This window comes from Limulus polyphemus, unplaced genomic scaffold, assembly GCF_000517525.1.
Source record: "Limulus polyphemus unplaced genomic scaffold, Limulus_polyphemus-2.1.2 Scaffold1359, whole genome shotgun sequence".
In the NCBI taxonomy this organism is placed as follows: Eukaryota; Metazoa; Arthropoda; class Merostomata; order Xiphosura; family Limulidae; genus Limulus; species Limulus polyphemus.
In genome coordinates this window covers 199,884-219,566 of record NW_013666969.1, presented here as the reverse complement: position 1 = coordinate 219,566, position 19,683 = coordinate 199,884, and the positions used below count along the sequence as shown (strand labels likewise).

At 34.5% G+C, this 19,683-nt stretch overlaps 1 protein-coding gene across 3 annotated transcripts in view; it reads right to left on the bottom strand.

Annotated features, from left to right (window-relative positions):
* LOC106463250 (5'-AMP-activated protein kinase subunit beta-1-like) overlaps positions 1-11,371 on the bottom strand; it is a 32,686-nt gene extending 21,315 nt beyond the window's left edge. Inside the window, exon 1 of one of the 3 annotated variants that reach the window (XM_013923256.2) lies at positions 11,254-11,371. The gene's annotated coding sequence lies outside the window, so the exon portion shown is untranslated. Of the gene's footprint in view, positions 1-10,998; positions 11,216-11,253 lie in introns of those variants that run through there. The other 2 variants (XM_013923257.2, XM_013923258.2) reach the window with 2 other exon arrangements.
* Between the last annotated feature and the right edge of the window lie 8,312 nt (positions 11,372-19,683).

Sequence of the window (19,683 nt, the reverse complement as noted above, 5' to 3'; positions counted from 1 at the left end):
AATCACCCTTCTATCTCAGTTCTGAAACTCAGCAAGCAGCGAGCCAGCTTCATTTTCTCTCTGACTTTTTTTTGTGATGGGTGGTTGCACTTCCCTTTGAAACAAGTTTCCAGTTTTTATTTCTATCACTGGGTTGCTAGATTACTTTATCTTTCAACTGTAAACTGTACACAAATAAATGGGAATTATAAGAAATGTAACTTCAGTACTTCATAGGAGCTTGAACCAAAGAACTCTATAATTACACAGCTATTCTAAAACTAATACTTTAGAAGTTTAAAATAATGATCAAGCCTGACCACCATAACATCCTCTTATATAGAACAGCACTTGATAATCCAAAGCCAACAACATCCCCACAGAAAGCCCCATCGAGTTACCAATCACTTACAATATATATATATATATATATATAAAGCCAAGCAAGTAACAGATGTTTAGATTTACAACTTAATTAAATTAGATAACTCTTTTGGGTGGGATGATCACTAACTAGGTGCCAATTATGTCAGAGTAATAAACTGAGATACTAAGAAAGTTGTCCTCAGCTACTAGGGCTTGAACCCTAGATTCTTGACTCACACTCCGAGATATGAACTAGCAGGCCTAGAGACTCTGGCAGACAACTTTCTATCTTGACTGACAGGTTATACATTGTTAAGGTGTCCAGAGCTAAGTAAAACTATAAATATTCTATAGCTAAACAGTCTTTCCATGTATGGCTCATTGCAGTCATCATCATAATATTTTGATTGCGGAGTTATTGCTGTATTAAATTTATATCTTTTACCACCTTAATTTATTTTGAAACAGAATCTATATGGAAAAGTTACCTTATCCCAAATTTAAATTTGTTATAAAAGTTCGTTGTTTGTCTTTACAGCCTATACAGAGTTGTATGAAAAACAATGTTAAAGGTAAGTTATATCCCATGGCAGAGCTGGGCAAATTAACCAATTATCTATGAGCAATAACTACATAAATTAGTATCTCATAAATTAATCAACTGTAATGAATATAACTAACTAATCAAAATTAGTGTTACTGCTTTTGATTATTCCAACAATCAACTAATCAAAAATAGGATTATTACTGTTTTCCATTATTCCAACTATCCAAGTAATTGAAATATTGCCATTATGTTTGTTTAAGCAGAAAGCTATATAATTTTGAACTTCTGACTATAAGGAAGAGAACTGACTGACAGCCCCAACTACCAGCTCCCTAGCTATTTAAGTGCTAAATAAAGTGTAAATTTACATTATTCTTGTTTAAAATACCTTGTTTCTAATTTAAAATTACGAACTTTATTCTTTAATGTTGTATGAGCAGATGCAAACCTAGGGGAGGGGTCCACAGAACCTGGCCATCCATTTCTTTCCCCAGAAATTCATAACTTTATTATTTAATGTTACACGAGTAGGCACGGATCATGAGGAATGAGGGGTTACGACCCCCATTTTTTCAGGAATTAATAACTATTCTTTAATGTTGCATAAGGCAGGCATGGATATAGAGTGGTAAAGAGGGGTCAAACCCTCTCTACACAATTTTTTTTTAAATTAATAACTATTATTTAATGTTGTATAAGTAGGTGCTAATCTAGGGGTCATAGGAGCCTCCCCCCTTCCATAACTGGGGAGACACGAGGAACAGTGCTCTGTTACAGTGCAATAGCTGAACCAAGTTCCCTAAATTTTTAAAAGCAAACTGACCCCAATTTATTCAATCCAATATTCGGCAAAGATAGGCAGGATCCCCTTATGCTTTACTCATGATAGTTCATGAGTGGCAGTCCACAATATTACAGTAATAGCGACTGATCAGTCTCTAGGTGGTCTTATGGAACACCTCATTTCTACAGGATCTGTTGCAACCTGTATAAAGTATATTGAATTAATGGTTGCTAGTGAGGAATTGGTTTGATAAAAGCACACCTATCTGGGCAACACTTGCCACAGCGTGGGATTTTGTGAAAATGATGTTAGGGACCGTGAAAGGTAGCAATGAAAATACTCACCCCTCTGTATAATCTAGCAAAAATGTTTAAGATAGGTACAGGGGGTAGACAAAAAATCTCAGTTGAAGGTACTGCTAGATCATGCAAATAATGTGAGATAAAATTATTGGGGGAGGTCCACATACCAGCCCGCGCCATGTTCTCCAGTGGGCAATTCAACTAGGCTGCTAAGAACATAGAAATGTAACAAATCTGATTAGACATAACTCACAGAATATTACTTGCCTTCAAAGAGAGCCCAAAATAAAGAGTCACTGTTTATCATCTCTAAGGGCATTAGTGCAGGCAACAAAACCTTAAGACCCTCAGTGAACATGACCACGATAGAAATCTGATCTGACATAGAAGTGAGAAATAGTGATCAGATGAATCTGTGAAAGGATTTATCCCCCACCCTGTCTGCCAGTGTCTTGAGCAAGAAGAGCCAGTCTGAAGATGTAGAGAGAACGAGGTGGACAAACAGTGCAAATCACTCCAACCTGCGATGTCTGTATATCGGCAGACACGAACAATAAACCATCAGGTAAAGGTGATACATGGCATATAAGAATCAGGTCACAAACAGGTTTTGAGAAAAAACATGTAATATAACATTAATATACCTGTTAGGTAACTGGAATGGTTATTTGGGACCAAGGACCCAAAGTAATTTGAGGAATCCTGAGAGTACTGGGGACTCAAATAATATTTAGTCACAAAAATCGAACAATAGTCAATAAGGCTGCCTTAAATAGGGCGATTGTGGAATATACAAAAACCCCTGCCAAAGAGTCAAGTCAAAAATGAGTTACAGTTGGCACTTCTGATCGAGGTGGGTGCAACCTCTTCTCAATACACCATTGCTGATACAAGTGTTATTTCCGTTGATAAGTGTTCATCTCAGGACTAAGCAAAAACTGAGACAGATGCATGGCAATCTTAGAAATTAAACCTTGATCCCATGTAAAGGACTGCATAACCTCTATGCCTGAAGCTTGAGCTTCTGGATAGCTGGGTACCATGTCAGATCATGGCTGCCTCCACAACGATGGCCAAAGAAGAAGTGGTTGAGTTGGATGATCTGGAAGATACCGCAGAAGCCGAAACCAGGGTGTAGCTGCCAATCTGATGATATCAATAGGACCAGACAATGGGTTGGAACAAATCATATTTAGTACCCTGGGTAACATATGAATAAGAGGGGAGGCCTGGTGTTGTAATCCCATCCTGTCATGACAGAATGCATCCATTGCCAAAGCCTAAAGGTGAGGTACTAAGGACCAAATTGCCAATAGTTGGGTGATCCAATGGGAGGTGAACCCATCAATCAGAGCTACAAAATAAGAGCCAATCCAACAGAACCTTGTAAAGCAGCATCTATTTTGTTGGAAGAATCTGTTTGGAACATGGCAAGCCAGTAGGGTGATATGGTAGGAATGGTCCCAGAAAAGAAGGTTCAAAATTTGAAAACAAGGAGGCCTGCACCCCATCCCTGAAGCAAGGCATTCATGAAGAGATGGAACTCTGGATGAGGTGGTGGCAGAGGAACCAATATCTTAGTAGTGTGCTGACTTAAAAACTCCTCAAGATCAAAGAATGATCCTGACTAAGGAAATTGGAGAATCCAGTGAATCAATGTTTATGATCCCTTGGTCTTATAAAGACCATTATAAGGATCTCTTGTACTCTCATCACAAAGGCATGGGGGATTTGAGTGACACACACACATTCCCAGAAAAGAAAGAACCATCCATGCAGTGGGAGAAGGAGAGGTAAGAGTTATTCCATAGCATTGAGCTAGATGGGAGTCAGCTGAACCCAACTGAGAGACAAGATGAAAAATAAAAAATACCCAGACTGATGACATATTCAATTGAAGCAAGAATAGATGTCTCAGCCCTCAGAATGAAGCCTGCCTTGATTGTTTCTAAAAGTAGAATCAGGATGTGATGTTCTGACAATGACGAGATGTTGCCAGCAGTAACCAGTCACCTATGGAATGGTGTGTGCACAGTGCAATGGATGGAGATGATGAGAAAAAACTTGTACAATACAGCAGAACCCATGTGAAGCCAATGCGAGTTCGAAAGTAAAAATCTGGAACTGCAGTACCTGACCCTTGTGAACAAAAAATGCCGATAGTGGTAGGACACCACCTCTATGGCAGTGTGCAGATAGGAGCTGACTACAATAAACTTGGACATTCACAATCCCAGTAAAAAATGTGAACTCATATTGAGGAATGAGTAACTTGTGAAAACTGGAAAATCTAGGTATTCATATAGATGAGAAAGATTGATGACTGGACAACATTCTCCTGTCTTTTGAGGCCCAACAACTGACGGAAATAAAACCTCGGAAGAACTAGCATTAGAGGACATTGATCAATTCAGGTTAACTACAAACTTAGAACCCCAAAATTCGAGAAGCAGATGTATGATTTGAAAGTCAGGAAAAAGCTTCCACCTGGCGGTGGTAGGCTAAATTACAAAGTTCTGACAACCATGCCAGAAAAGACATAACTGTCCCTTCACATAACTGAGAAGTAAGCCTCCCATCATGAACCAAAATATCTGTAGATAGAGAGAAAACTAAAAATTCTCTCACAGACCTTTCAGCCATCAACTAAAGTGCAGGCTCAAAAGCAACCAGGAAAAGGTCCAAAACATCACACACTCAATGAACCAACATAAGAAACCAAATCAAAGGCAGCTTATCCCAAAGTGGCCTCCATTTGTTTTTATAGATCATTTAAAGATTGTGTTGATTACCGTTGATTGGAACAACATTCCATCAGTTAAATTTGTTTTGTCAGAGCAGAATCGATTCCCGGACCCTAGCTCTATGAGCCTCCAAACTCACTACTGTCACAGGGGAACTGAAAAGCCAACAGACTAAAAGAAGGTGCTGGAAAAAGCGAACCTAAATTGTCACCAGAATATCGAGGATTGCCCTCAATTGCAACCTCAGAGCTCCCCGGAGGAACACCACAGAACTGAATACATGTCTCCATCTCACTACGAATAAGATCACTGACAGTCCCAACCAAGAGTGACCCCCCCCCCTCAATTATTGTGCAATACTATATATCAGAGGTGAGATACGAGAGACATGACTGTCCTCCATGCCAGGAATAATAATCCAGGAATTCATAGTGTAAATTGACTTGCCAATCAGAATAAATAAATAAAAAATTATTATTATTATTACGAAAATCAACTGAATAACATGGATAAAGTTCAAAGTATCTCTGAAGATCATAATATTAGGAAACCCTTTAGTGACACTATCTGAATGAAGTGCATATATACAGTACCAGGATAGAGGGTGCATTGACATAGGTGGAGAGTGTCACAAGATAAATATTGCCAAGGGCAAATGAGTGGAGTATAAAAGACTGGAGCAAGTGAGAAAAAAATCAGACCAGTGTTTAGATAGGCAAAAGAAGAAACCCTGGCAGTCCAGCTACAAGTGTGAGAGGGGTGAGTATGTTTTGGAAAAAAGCTCAGTTATTATGTACAAGTCATATACAATTTACTAAGTGTAAACAGAATAACCTGGATCTTCACAGCTGCAAGTATGGTCTCCTAGTCTTTGCCATTAACCCTGTGCTGTAATAAAACATATTTTCTACATAAGGTAAATAACATACACATATGGAAATAATCATCAAGTAGAACCTTACAGACTCAGGATAACTGAAAGAAAAAAAATCACCCAAACACTGTTCCCTCATTATATTAGCTTTATCTGAATTTAGTTCCAGGTGCATGTAAAATGTAATGAAGAGTATAATTTGAATAAGAGTGGCCAAGGTGAGATATATCCTGGAAGTTGAATGATTTTAAAAAATCTACTGGTCTGAAAAGAAATTCCTGAATACTGGAAAGCTGCTCATGTGGTTATTATGTATATATGTAAAAACAAAACAAACAACAAAGCTTGAGGATTGATAAAGAATGCTCATCAATTTATTTTCTGTTGCTAGTAAAAAGTTACAAGCCACCTAGTGGACTACTGCAAAAAAATTTTAAGGGGTCATTTTTTTTTAAAATATAGATCAAACTGTGATTTCAAAACCACAATGTAGTGCTCAATGTACATGTATAGTTTCCATTTGACTAATAACACAGACCTGCAATGGTTTTATTGTCTTGAAATTTTTACATGTTCTCTATGCTGAATACAAAAATGACATTTTTCTCCATCACATACATAAGTGAATCGTTTTCATTGTAATTGGGTCACATTTTTTTACACATAAAATGTTGGCCACCACTGGCTATAGATTTCTCTAGATGAATCACGACATAAGTCTTATTGATCATTCTAGAACCCAAACATGATAATAAAAAAAATTTTATTGTGGTAAACGAAATTATAATTTGATCTAAGCAAGATTTTTCTTCTTCTGAATTTTGTATAAAAAACATTATGTGATAGAAAAAAAAAATGAATATTATTTTTGAAATCTGCATAGCTGAATTATGGAAAATTCACTATTAAAATCAAAACAACTTTTATGAAGTTTAAATTTGCAGGCCTGTGTAATCAATGCAAATTTCTATACTCATTACTTTGTGTATAATGACAAATTTTAATGCATTAGTTGTGATCATACTGATAACAAAATGTGAATTATTCCCCTATATTAAAAATTCAGCAAAAATCACTATATTTCTACACATTTGTATTGGATAATTATTGTAATATGGTAAAAAAAATGTTGGTGGCAATGTTTTTAATTAAAAACCATAAAATTTAAAGAAATTACAGATATTGAGACCATCTTTGAACAAAAATAAAGGAAATAGAGGATGAAAATGAAAATAAATGTTTTTATATGTTTTAAACATTTCACTAGATCATCTTGAAAAACTGTCATGATATTAAAAGTCACACGGTTTTCCTGTCTCACAAACTTATTCTTTATAAGATGGCTTTTTCTTTCTTTTTTTTGAATGAAGGCACCTTGAAAGATTAAAACTGTACATTGAAAATTGGCTTGCCCACACAATGCAGAGGGGGTTGGCAATAAATGCTTAATTCTCTGATTTGATGAACATGATTATCTGTTTCAAAAATATTTGTTTAGTATTCATATGAACAATTTTAAAAACAATGTGGTTTGTGAATTACATAGTTCTTTTGTTTTGTTCTTTTATACCAAAATACAAGGAAAACCTAATGCTAATTATTCATTTGTAAAATTTTAGTTACATGTTTAGTTACTGCTCAAGAAAGAGGAAAAGCATTTCAATATAAAAAAAAAAAAATGTATCATGAACTCAGGATATTTAAATACAGAATGGGCTTAAGTGAGAAATATACATGTTATTATTATAGAGAAGATAAAGAATTTACATGTGAAACCTCACCAGTGTCTGGGTTTGGTGAGTGGAAGCCAAGTTGTGATGTATCCAGAAAATTTTATATTGAAGAATACCAGGATTTTTATCAATTTATAAATTATTTTAGTTAATACTCACTTGGAAATTGTTTACAGTTTAAACTACCTTATTTTACTATTTAGAATAAAAAAATAATCTACTGGAAAAAATGCACAAAAGAGTAACCACAATGAACACTAATTTAATGCTTAGACAATTCAATATGTTTGCAATTATCATAACAGAAATAGAAGATATAATTGAATAGAGTTGTTTAAACATCTGTTTAGAAGACATAATTAAGATGATGGGGGATTTATGGAAGACTAATTCACAAAAAGAGTATTCAATTTTTAATGAATATATTCAATAATGCTGACTTAAGCCTGAAAAGCAATGAGTATAATATGGAAACAATTCAGATTTGTTCTCATAATAAATATCATTCTCTCTTACAATTAACTTGTGGAATAGTTTGTCCAACTTAGTGGTGCTTGAAGGGTCAGAAAACACTTGCCATCATCTTTCATGTTCTTAAGCAACACTTTTTTCAAAAAGTACAAAATGTAATAGTTTTATTGCCTCTGATGTTACAAAGTTAGATGATTCAATAAGATAAATGAAGCCATAAGCTCTGTGAAGGCAAATACACTAGAAGTCATTTAGTGTTTGAAGATTTTTTTTAATTATTCAGGTTACCTCAAATCAGTATGACAACAGTTAAGCACATTCGAAAACTGTCTTTTTACTTTGGAGTTAAATAACCTTTGGTTACAATGTTTTTGTGGTGGGTTAAGTTAAATATATCAGTGTCACCATATTTTGTCTTTTGTATTTGAGTTGTGTACTAACATATATCCTAGTAATTGGCAATTCATATTATGATGACATGTGAAAATATCTGTATAAAAATAATGTCCCAAAAATTACCAAGATTTGGAAAGAAATATTTTCTCCATGTCAACCGACACTAATTAAAAGTTGTTTTTTTTAAATAATAAAATAATTTTTTATTATTAAGTTATTTATCATTTTCTACCAAAAACAATATTAACTGTTAATCAAGCAAACAATTTTTTTTATAATCATGTCAAAACTAATACTACTTAAATGTATTTCACTGGTCATTCTTTGTAGCTGGTAGTTGAAATGTCTTTTCACCTTCCATATATGGTTGATTCAATTTTGGTGGCTTACTATAATTTATATGCTATCTTCAATGTAATTTATAATTTGCAAAACTAAGAAAGTCTGCATAACATACAGACAGCAAGGGACTATTTAGTCCTTCATGGGTGTCTTTGTACATCTTTAATTGAAAAAAGTAAAAATTTAAACCAATTTTATTTTAACTGGAAATCATTGATCCCCTGTTTAAACTGCAGTATATTTTTTTGTTTCTACTACTGCCAACAGTCATCCTATTATTTACATAATACAGCACAAGTCAGAGACCTCTGTGCTATAGATCCCCCAGATAATATTGTAAACTTCAATAACATTACTTTTAACCTTCTTTTCTCAAGAAAAAATATCTTAACTAATCCCCACAACATAGCCCATTCATCTCTGGAATCATCTTGGTAACCTTCCTTTGAACCATCTCCTTTGTTAAACAAGGTCAAAAGTGTACACAGTATTCCAAGTAAGATATAACTGACAATTCCTATACAGAGAGAGGATTACTTCTTTTGAGTTGTAATCAATGTCTATAAATACATACAAAAATTCTATTGGCTTTACTACTAGCAATCGACTACTGCCTTGAGAGCTCGGGCAATTTGTCCACCATTATATCAAGTTTTTTCAGTGATGCTTTTCTGAAGGTTCCCATCTATATTGAACATTATGAAAATCCAAATATATTACCTTGCACTTACTGCAATTAAAGGTCATTTGCCAAATAATATCTGTCTAACTTATGAATTGATCCATTATGTTCTGTAATATCTCAACATCCTCACACCTGCTAGAAATACCAGAGTATAATGTCATCAATAAATGCCACTAATTTGTTAATTATGCCTCTATCAATACCATTAACGTAAATAAGAAAAAACAGAGATCCAAACACTGACCTCTAGTATCAAGGGTCCAATTTGACAGGACTCCATTAACCCTATCTGCACAGGTGGGAGGTGAAGTGTGCTTGCCCCATTCTTGTACAGAGTGCCATTCAATGTGGTATTATGAATTGTATGTTTGATTAAACTTTTATATTACCCCACATTGCTGATTTTGCAACAGTTTGTGTTAGAGTAGAGGAAATACCAGATACAATGTACAGGGATACAGAAAATACAACTTTAGATATGCACTTAGGGGAATGTTGAGGTATGCAAATCCAATTTGCAAACTTTAGACCAACACACACACACACACACACATTCAGTTGATGACAAACTTTTATTTTCTTCCCTTCATCCACTGTACAATCCAATTAACTAGTCTTTCCCCAATCCCTCCAATATGGTTTTCTTAGCTAATTTTTTATGTGACACATTATCAAAAGCTTTTTGCAAATCTAAGTATAGATCCTATCCCTTGTCAATATAAGTAATTCTTCAACAAAGATAAGAGATAAATATTTAAAAGAGTTTATAAGCAGAATATATGATATTCATAAAAATAAAGGATAGGTCATAGTTTATACTTTTCCCAAGGGCAAGTGTTCAAGGCCAGCCTTGTAGGATCAAATGTTCCCATTTTATCTGTACATTATTACTAGTCCATAATAATTAGTAAAGTTTCTTTTCAAATATGTAAAATAACTAACTGATACATTGCAAATTTGTATGAAACTATAATACAGTAATACTTATATTATTGAGTCTAACTTATAAACAATTGCGAATAAAGACACAGAAAATTACACAAACAGGTAAATATATATATATATATATATATATATGTATGCACAAAGCAAACAAATTATAAGAAAGGATAAACAGTAGGAGTTTAATAGCAAATGTTGAACTATAATGGGAAACCTGCAAGTGTAAGGAGAAGCTATTGATTAAAAAACAGTATTAATAACAGCTTAAATATTAACTTAGTTGGTTTACAGGCTGTTATTGATGCTGTTTTCCAAAATACTTTTTTGACTTTTTTTTTTTTTTTTTTTTTTTTTTTTTTTTTTATCTGTTTATGTAACTTTATTTGTCTTTATTTTTCCGACTGACTTTTTTTTTTCTTTGTGACCTTATGGCTTATTTACCTAGAAATAGAATAGATTCTGCTGTGGCGTTTAACAATTAACATTTAACTTACTTATTTAGCATTTAGTTCAACTAAATATTATGACTATTTTTTTTACTTTAATGCATAATATTATTAGTAATCAGATCACCGTTTGTTTATTTCTAGTACTATTAATATTAGTAAAAGTATTACCTCCAATACCACGCAGTACTACTACTGGTATAAAGTACTACTATTAGTCTAGTATATTACTAGTAGGCTTAGAATAATTCGCAAATTAACTTCAACTTATAAATTACTATCTGGTATTAATATGTTACTCATTAGGTAGTACTAACTTGTAACTGTAAGTTGCATATATCAGTAGTAAACTGACGAAAAATTTTAACGTTCAAGATGAGTACATACCCTACCCGTAAGATCTTGAAACAAATTGCGGAAAATCACAACTAAAGGCTCACGTCGTACTGTAGCAATACGCGATAGCTACGTGAGCTCAAAATTCGTGCCTCGAAATCGAAAGGTTCTTAGTTTTTCTACCAAAGTCCGAGTTACTCAGCTAGTTACGCTGAATGAAATATAAACATAAAATCTTTCTCAGTAACTGGCAACGATAAAGCATATCTAATAAAAGTTACTCCGTCATAGTTAATAATAATTTACCTTCTTCGTTGTTGTTTAAGTTTTCTTCGTCAAGACTGGTATTTTATTTGTATTTATCTAGTTTGATACAAAGTTAATACATCCGGCCTATGTCCTACATACTTGCATCAGCTACTGCAGCGCATGCGTTCGTTTGCAACTCGCTGCCTGGCTGAGCACTTGTTTACAGCTGATGTTTTAACTTTTTTTCTTTAAAATCTATAGCCCGAAGGAGGTTTCTATACTTGCGGTGGGCAGAGCAGAGATAGCCCATTATGTAGCTTTGCGCTTAGCAACAAACAATCAAATCTACAATACCTAAAACAAAGTTAGCCAATATAAAAGTGAAAGAAAATCTAACTGCGTGAGATTTTTCAAAAAGAAGACAAAATGCAACTTTATCCATACAAATAAATACTGTCCGAAAAGCATGAATCAAAAATAAATAAATAAAGTTACGGTTTAAACACCGAAAGCTATCGAAGTATTAAAACCAAACAGGCCTAAACTTAGGAATATAAATCACGTAAATTACACATATTACAATGGTTTAAGAGACCCTACCTCGAATACGAAGTAAACAACCAACCTAGTGACAGCCCTACTGGGTAGTATTTATTATTGTTACAGATAGGTTAAGTTCATTGGTCTAAAAGGTCAGGACTTTGGGATTCTGTGGACTGGTGGAGAAATATGTAAAAGTATTTGTAATCACAAATGCCTTTTCTCCCCCCCCCCTCCCCACCTAAAAAAAGTCTCATGCCACTTGTGGAATGAAAGTATATTGGCGTTTGTTTTTTTGTATTTCACTTAATGTTAATTTAATGAAAATGAACTGCATCCATTGTCTACAATAGTAAAAGTTTTATAACAGTATCAGCGAATCCGTGGGCCTATGGCCCATATTTACAGAACCGCTATGATTCAAATTTAATGCTTGAACTACTATTTTGCACTTCTTCAGTCTAATGATCATTGCCGCTATAATGCAAATTTAATTTTTTCAACCAAGTTACAAACAGTAATTAGTAGGCGTTCTTCTTTACATGCTCTAATGTAAATCAATGCCAAGTTTGGGGGGCGCTCTCGGGGAATTCCCGTAAAATTGATTTTGTAAATACCCGAGTTCCTTAAGGGGTTGGGTGAAAAGTTTTACCTCTGAGCAATCCTCAAGGCCAAAACGATTCGTTTGGCACCACTTAGAAGTTGGTGAGTCCAGCAGTTTAGAATAAGGGGTTTTCGGGAAATCTCCGGGTTCCCCTATGGGTGGGGTAAAAAATGTTACCTTTGTGCAAACCTCAGGACCGAGATGATTCGTATGGTACCATTTAGACTAGCGGCTTAGAAGGAGTTATATGACACACACACACAACCACTGGATCTTATTATATTAACTATATTGTTATGCAACATATGTAACATACATTTGTTGTTTACTTTTTGTAGCTGTGCATTAAATGTTTGACTGATAGTTGTTAAGTTGTAGTATTTTCGTGAGCTCATTACAACTACATATTTGTTTTGTTGTTTTATGTGTGTAGCAGTTAAAACAACTGCTATATTTACCTTTATAGAATTTAGAAAAATGTACATCTTTATTCTGATAAATCTTTCAAAATATTCGTGTAAACGTTTAGCAGTTAATTAGCGACCTTCTGAACAGGACGAGAAAAACTACAAACTTAGGCTAATTTCTATCTTAGATAAAGGTTACACATCATGAAAGATCGTACCTGTACAGTACGCCAGCACTGTATGTTTTCTACCTTCTTTTATCAAAATAGGATTTAAAAACAATTAAAGGAAATTACATCTTCTACTTTACAGATTACAGAGCAGAGATAGATAGATAGACGTCAGTATGATAGGTCTAAGTGGTGTTTTTATAACACAATATTTGACAAATAAAGATAGGACAGCTGAGGTCGTCAGATAAGATCCGAAAATACTGACCATTGGATTTGACTATTGATAGCTAAAGAGTTAAAGAAATCTCTGAAATACCAGTGAAAGGACAATGCAACCTTTGCTTTCCAATAATTATTAAATTTGATGATGATTGTGAGTGACCTCACATGTAAACTGATGCAACCACGATATTTTGTATGGGTTTTAGTAGTGTGTACCATTTTGCTAGATTTGTTCTGAATTATTTTTGGTGTTTATCTAATGTAATAGGTTGTCAGACCACTAGCTGGTAGAACTGGTATAAAAATATTATGGCTTTGGTTGTTATTTTGCTCATGTCCCTTGTGAATCTTCTACATTAGATATATATACATATATATATATTGTGGTTGGCGACATGAAGTGTGATCTGGATGCTGAAAGACGGCAGGAACAGCTAGTTCTGTTAGTTTACTTTTGTGATTACTTTTATTTTTGTGATATCGTTTGACTTGGAGTTGTTCTGGCTCTATAGATGAAGACTGAAGATTTTACGCCTGTCCTCTACTGGAAGAGTTAACGCTGTTGCCATTGGTTTCCACCGCTATTGGGGTTGCCACTGGATAGTAAGGTCAAATAGTGTAAGTATACGTTCACTAGTATGTATGTGTGTTAATGCATGCATGATTTACATTACATATGAGCTAGTTTCTGTATTTACACAAACGTAAGATATACAAGAGTATAATATTTTAAATAAAGAAACTGGTTTGAATGTTGATATGTGATTATACGTGGCAAAGACCACAATGGTTAGCTTATACCACACTGAAAGAAAGCACAAAGTGTGATGTGTTTACTTGGTTCTGGTAAAACGATGTGCTCAGCTTATTCGAAAGCCAAAATATTTGTAAACATGTGTTTTTTCATTCAGAAAGAGAAAAAAAAAATGTTGCGAGAATAACCTGTGCTGCACAAAATGAAGGACATAGTGGACCATAGTTTACATTGCCATTGGTGAAGAAACATTTTGCAGATATAGCAGTATGATGATATTATATCGTCACATTTTACCTCTTTCATAATTAGTATTGAAAAACTCGTGTATTTTCAAAGTTTTCATATAAGTGTTCTGGATGTCATTAATAACATCTGTGTTGTTTGCTGAATGTTTCAACGTTGTAAACACGTACTAACTCTTAAACACAAATATGGAGAGCGACAGTAGTTCTTACACCTAACCTACACACACACATTTTTCCCTTATATCTACATCCATTTAGAAAATACATCATTCACAGTTTAAAAGTATAATGCATGGTGTTTACAAAACTGTTTGTAAATATATATATATATATTTATTAATAACATTCACGCGCTGAACTGACCTGACAGAATAGTTAAATTGGAAGCAACGTGCTACTAACATTAAAGAAAACTAGAGTGAACAAAATGTAGGTCACCATTAGTTTTTAGTTCCAAGGAGTTTTTGACAAGTGCGTTAGGGATGGAGAAATGATTTTAGTATATAACAGGATTATAATTTTCTTTGTATATGATTTGCTTATCTTTTTTGTTTTGTTTTCAATTAAGCTCACAGTAATACTGCGTTATATATTTATTCTGAACCTAACAGTTGGCTAGTTTGATTTAGTTCTTGTTAAAAGAAAATTAACAAGGAAATTTATGGCATGTGTAAATTATTTCATGACATTCATTTTATAATAACAATTACACCAAATTATTGAATATAAAATGGAAACGTTTGTAAGAATTTCAAACATGAAAATTTGATTACTTACACAGAAATATTGCTTTATTTCATTTTGAGTATATGCTGAATAATCATCCGTGCTTACGTCACAAATATTTGTTAAAAGACAAAACCTCTGCAAACTGAACTGTGATGTCATTCAAAAATGGCGCCGCAACAGTATAATGTGTGATTAAGTTTTAAGGCATTAGGCATAATAAACGCAATTACAGAGACACCATTCGCAATTATAGTTAACAAGCCTTATACAGAATCCGTTCATATACACATAATAGGCAATAACACTCACTTCGTCTACAGTGGATTAACTCCAAGGCGAAAAAATGACAAAGTAAATTTATTACAGTATGTACATTTTCGCTTGTATCTAGGCAAAGTTATAATCAGGCAAGTGTCAGTAGATGATTGTCAAGAGCATTCATGCACTATTCTCTGTTTAGTGTAGAACGTGACAAAAATGACTCATCCCTAGAACATACTTTTAAATCATTCTCAAGTGAATGCTTTTCCTTACTGGCAACATGGCAGGTATCTATTAATATATGTATGATTTGTTCTACTTTTTTGTACTTTGCCAAATATGTCAAATTATAGCTAGAAAATTGTTTTTCTCTCTAACAAATGTGGGCACCCGAGTGCCAGGAACCCAGCATGTCTATGTCCGTGGTAGCTCAATAACCACTTTTCTTTTACGGAACAGAGAGATGTCAGTTTATACAAACTTAGAATGTTGTAGGGATTAAAAAATTAAATAAATATTGTTACGACAGTGGAAGTCACGCGACACTGGTAACACATGATGAGATTCTAGAAGGATCGGGGAACATCACGAATAATCCAGTATTTGCTAGACGCCCTCTATTCCTGTATATAAGTGCGCCAGATAAAGCGAGACAATTAATCGGAACTGAATTGAATTGCAGACAGCAGATTGAAGAGAGATATAGAGACAGATAATTGAGTCAAGCTGTAAGTAAAGTGTGTAAATCATAGTAAATTATAGCGTGTGTTTAAGTTAAAGTGACTGTGGAAATTCTGTGTATTTAGTTTTATTTAAGAAAGGACTTGTATCGCTGAAGTTCCTCGGGAAGAATTTTTATGGGAAATTAATAAACGACCAGAGACGTAACAATATATAGCATGGGTTTTAAAACTGTTGCCAAATAACTAACACAAGCATTCTACAAAAGTAGTTTGAACACAAACTTATCTTTACATTTGGGGCTTTCTTCTTGCTTTTTTCGTGCTTTTTTTTTACTTCGTGCTGAACTTCTTTGAGGTTTGCATTATCAACTGATATCTCAGAACATTTTGAGTTGTTTTGTAGCCGAATCATAAAGCCTTAGTTACATCAGCTCTTGCAGACCACCTAGTGACAGACAAGTTTTTCAGTGTGAGACTTGCAGATTTAAGGACGTGATGTGAGAATCTCCCAATGATGGGTTGAAGCTGAAAAGAAGTTATACAAACTCTGAATAACGTTGAAGAATGAAACGGGTTCAACAGCATTCTGCAGTACCTGAACCAACAAATTAAGTGAATGCACAGAGTATGGGACAAAATCAGCAAGAGGGTTTTAGTTTTTGGTCTTTGCTGGAAGTACTGAATATCTATCAGACATATTGCTTGCATTGTTATAGCTTTGACCGCGAAAATTCCCTATATCATTGTCAAATTCTTGTACCGATGACATGACATTCATCTCCAGATGCTCAGCAGTATAATCATGAATAGACATGAATTTCAGAAACTACTCGATTGACTTGCTATCCTGCTGCATGTACTGGATTATCAAGGTAAGCTGGTCGACATGAGCTAAATTAGGTGTGGAGTCCACAATAATCATATAAAATGATATAAAATGAATGAATTCGTTACAAATGGTAGAAGACAAGTAACTGGTACATCCTTTGTCAGTATTTCCATATTTTGCGAGATGTTCAGATAGAAGCAGATCAAAGTGAGTGATTAATTCTAAGAATCCCAAAGTAGCATTATATGGTGATGATAGAATTTCAGTTTCACATCGGAAAGGCAGACACTATGTAGCTAGAAACTGAACTGTAGCAATAATGCATGTTGGATATACAAGACTGTTTGGTTTAAAAGTTATCATTTAGTGATTTAATATTTAATGATAATTTGTTTTCATAATAACCGTGTTAAAAGTTAATTAGTTTAAAAGTTATAGTTGTGACAAGTTTCGTTAAGTAACTCGGTACGAGTCGTACGTTGTGTGTGCAGATTAATTGTTGTACAAGGCTTTAGTAATATTGTTGACGTCACAGTACTCAAAGCTTCAAAGTTTTCCGAGTTATGTGCAATATTGTTGCTACTAAAGGGCTAGATAGTTCTAGATATTTCTGTCACATGTTATAAATACCTGCGGATACAGCAAGTTAAAATATATTAGAAAAGTGAAGTTCGACTGTCTTATTGTTAGTTTAGCTATAACAGGTGGTATTGTAACAACAGAGATAAAGAGGAATAATTTGTCTTATCAAAGGGTGTGCTATAGTAATTGAACCCACCTTTGTAAAATTCGACAAAAAAGAGACAATTTAAAACTCTGGATACAACTGTGATTACCAATGGTGTAACAGGTTTTTGTACATATGTTTGAATTAGTTGAACAGAGTTGCTTAAAAATTTGTTTAACAACAAGTAAAAGCTTGGAATGGTCTATTCTTTCATTGGGGGTGTGTCTGTGGGCCAGACTAGTTTCGGAGAATTCTACTCCTCATCAGTGCGGGACACAACCACCGAATAAAACTTAAGACCAAACCAAGCCTTTATACTGGTGAGGTATCGAAATGGCTTGTTTGTTTTTTGTTTGTAATTAAGCACAAAGCTACACAATAAGCTATCTGTGCTCTGCCCACCACGGGTATTGAAACCCGAATTCTAGCGTTTTAATTCCGCAAACGTACCACCGTGCCACTGGGGGGGGGGGCGAAATGGTGTTTTTAAGTGTTTTTTGTGAATGTAGAAAATGAAACCTATCATTTTATAGGTATTTGAAGAACTTGTAGCATTCCACCACAGTTTCATTCTTCGTATTTTTAGCCGACACTAGGCAGCTCATAGAATACATAGTTGAACAGAGTTGTTTAAACATTTGTTTAACAACAAGTAAAAGCTTGGAATAGTCTATTCTTTCATTGGGGGTGTGTCTATGGACCAAACTAGTTTTGACTTGTATTGAATATGTTGTTTTAAAACAAATGAATTGTGAGCTGTCCATTTATTGTTCGAATTTCTCACGAAAAAGTCACAGACACTTACTCTAAAGAATCCTGGCCCATATATACAAAACCTGAAAATATGTTTCAAAACCTTTCTGCAGTATATTCCCTCTGCATTGAACTGACTGACTAAATGTGAACCTACACGTGTACTAGTATCTCTACATAAAACAAGACTAACCTCAGCACTGTGATCGTCTGTTGAGCTTTCATGTTCACTTAAGTGACATGAACAGTTTTTCTACTCATTGAATCCAGAACTTAAAGAAGACTCTATCTTAGAAAATATTTTGCAGACATATTAGTAGTCACATCCAGTGAAAGGAGAGTATACGTACCATTCTTTCGTTAAAAATTTGTCGTTTTTTTATTTCTATAGAACCAGCTTCTTTTTCCGTATCTGCACAACGAAACAGAGAAAGTACAAATGTTCTGGGTGGGTTCGTTAAAGGTAAAATAGTCACATACCATTTTAGCTATTGTTATTCATTTCACAGGATCATTGGAACAGATAGACATGTCTCTGTCTGCACTGCAGTATTGTCTAACTTCTTCATAGGTTGCTGCTTTTTTTTGTCAACTATACGGAGTTGTGTGGATTCAACCCGTCAGGATAGCCTCAGTTGCAGTGGATGAGGTCTTCGATGACCTATACTTTTCACTCCCAGCTGTTTCAGTTGTTAAGGAGAGTGCTGAATTCCAGATTTGAAAAATTATATACCTAACTAGCCGCGACCCGCCAAACGTTTGCGGTAGTTTTCATGCCCTTCACTTGAATTTTCATTATTCTATCATTTTCACACACGCCATTTAAGCTACACTTTCTTGCAGGCGTTATGTATTACTTCGATAAATCCTAGAATATTTGATTTGTTAGTTTGTTTGTTTTGAATTTCGCGCAAAGCTACACGAGGGCTATCTGCGCTAGCCGTCTCTAATTTAGCAGTGTAAGACTAAAGGGAAGGCAGCTAGATATCACCACCCACCGCCAACTCTTGGGCTACTCTTTTACCAACGATTAGTGGGTTTGATTGTCACATTATAACGCCCCCACGGCTGAAAGGGCGAGCATGTTTGGTGTGACGGGGATTCGAACCCGCGACCCGCAGATTGCGAGTCGAGTGCTCTAACCACCTGGCCATGCCAGGCCCTGGGTCTGTTTGAAACCATTTTACACAGTCAGACAAACAAACTCAAATAGACATAACTTTATTTAATAAATTCACACGTAAAGCAAACGATAAAGTAATGGTATTTATAGTAGTGTACGGAGTATGAAACAGTTATGAGCGTTGAGTTTATGGCACAGTTTTATGAGTTGAAACAAAGAAACTCACAAAACTAGAGAATAAAACCAGTAGTAAAAAAAAAAAATAGCTCAAAGATGTTCATAAAAGTCTACGAAACAAATCGAAGCTAAATTATTGCAGAGTAAAATAAATGTAAAGTTCTAATGGAGGCAAAGTTAGCTAATTATGCAGAAACGTCGGAATGCGTATTCACCAAGTGATAAGCATATGGTTTTGAATGATCTGCGCATGCATA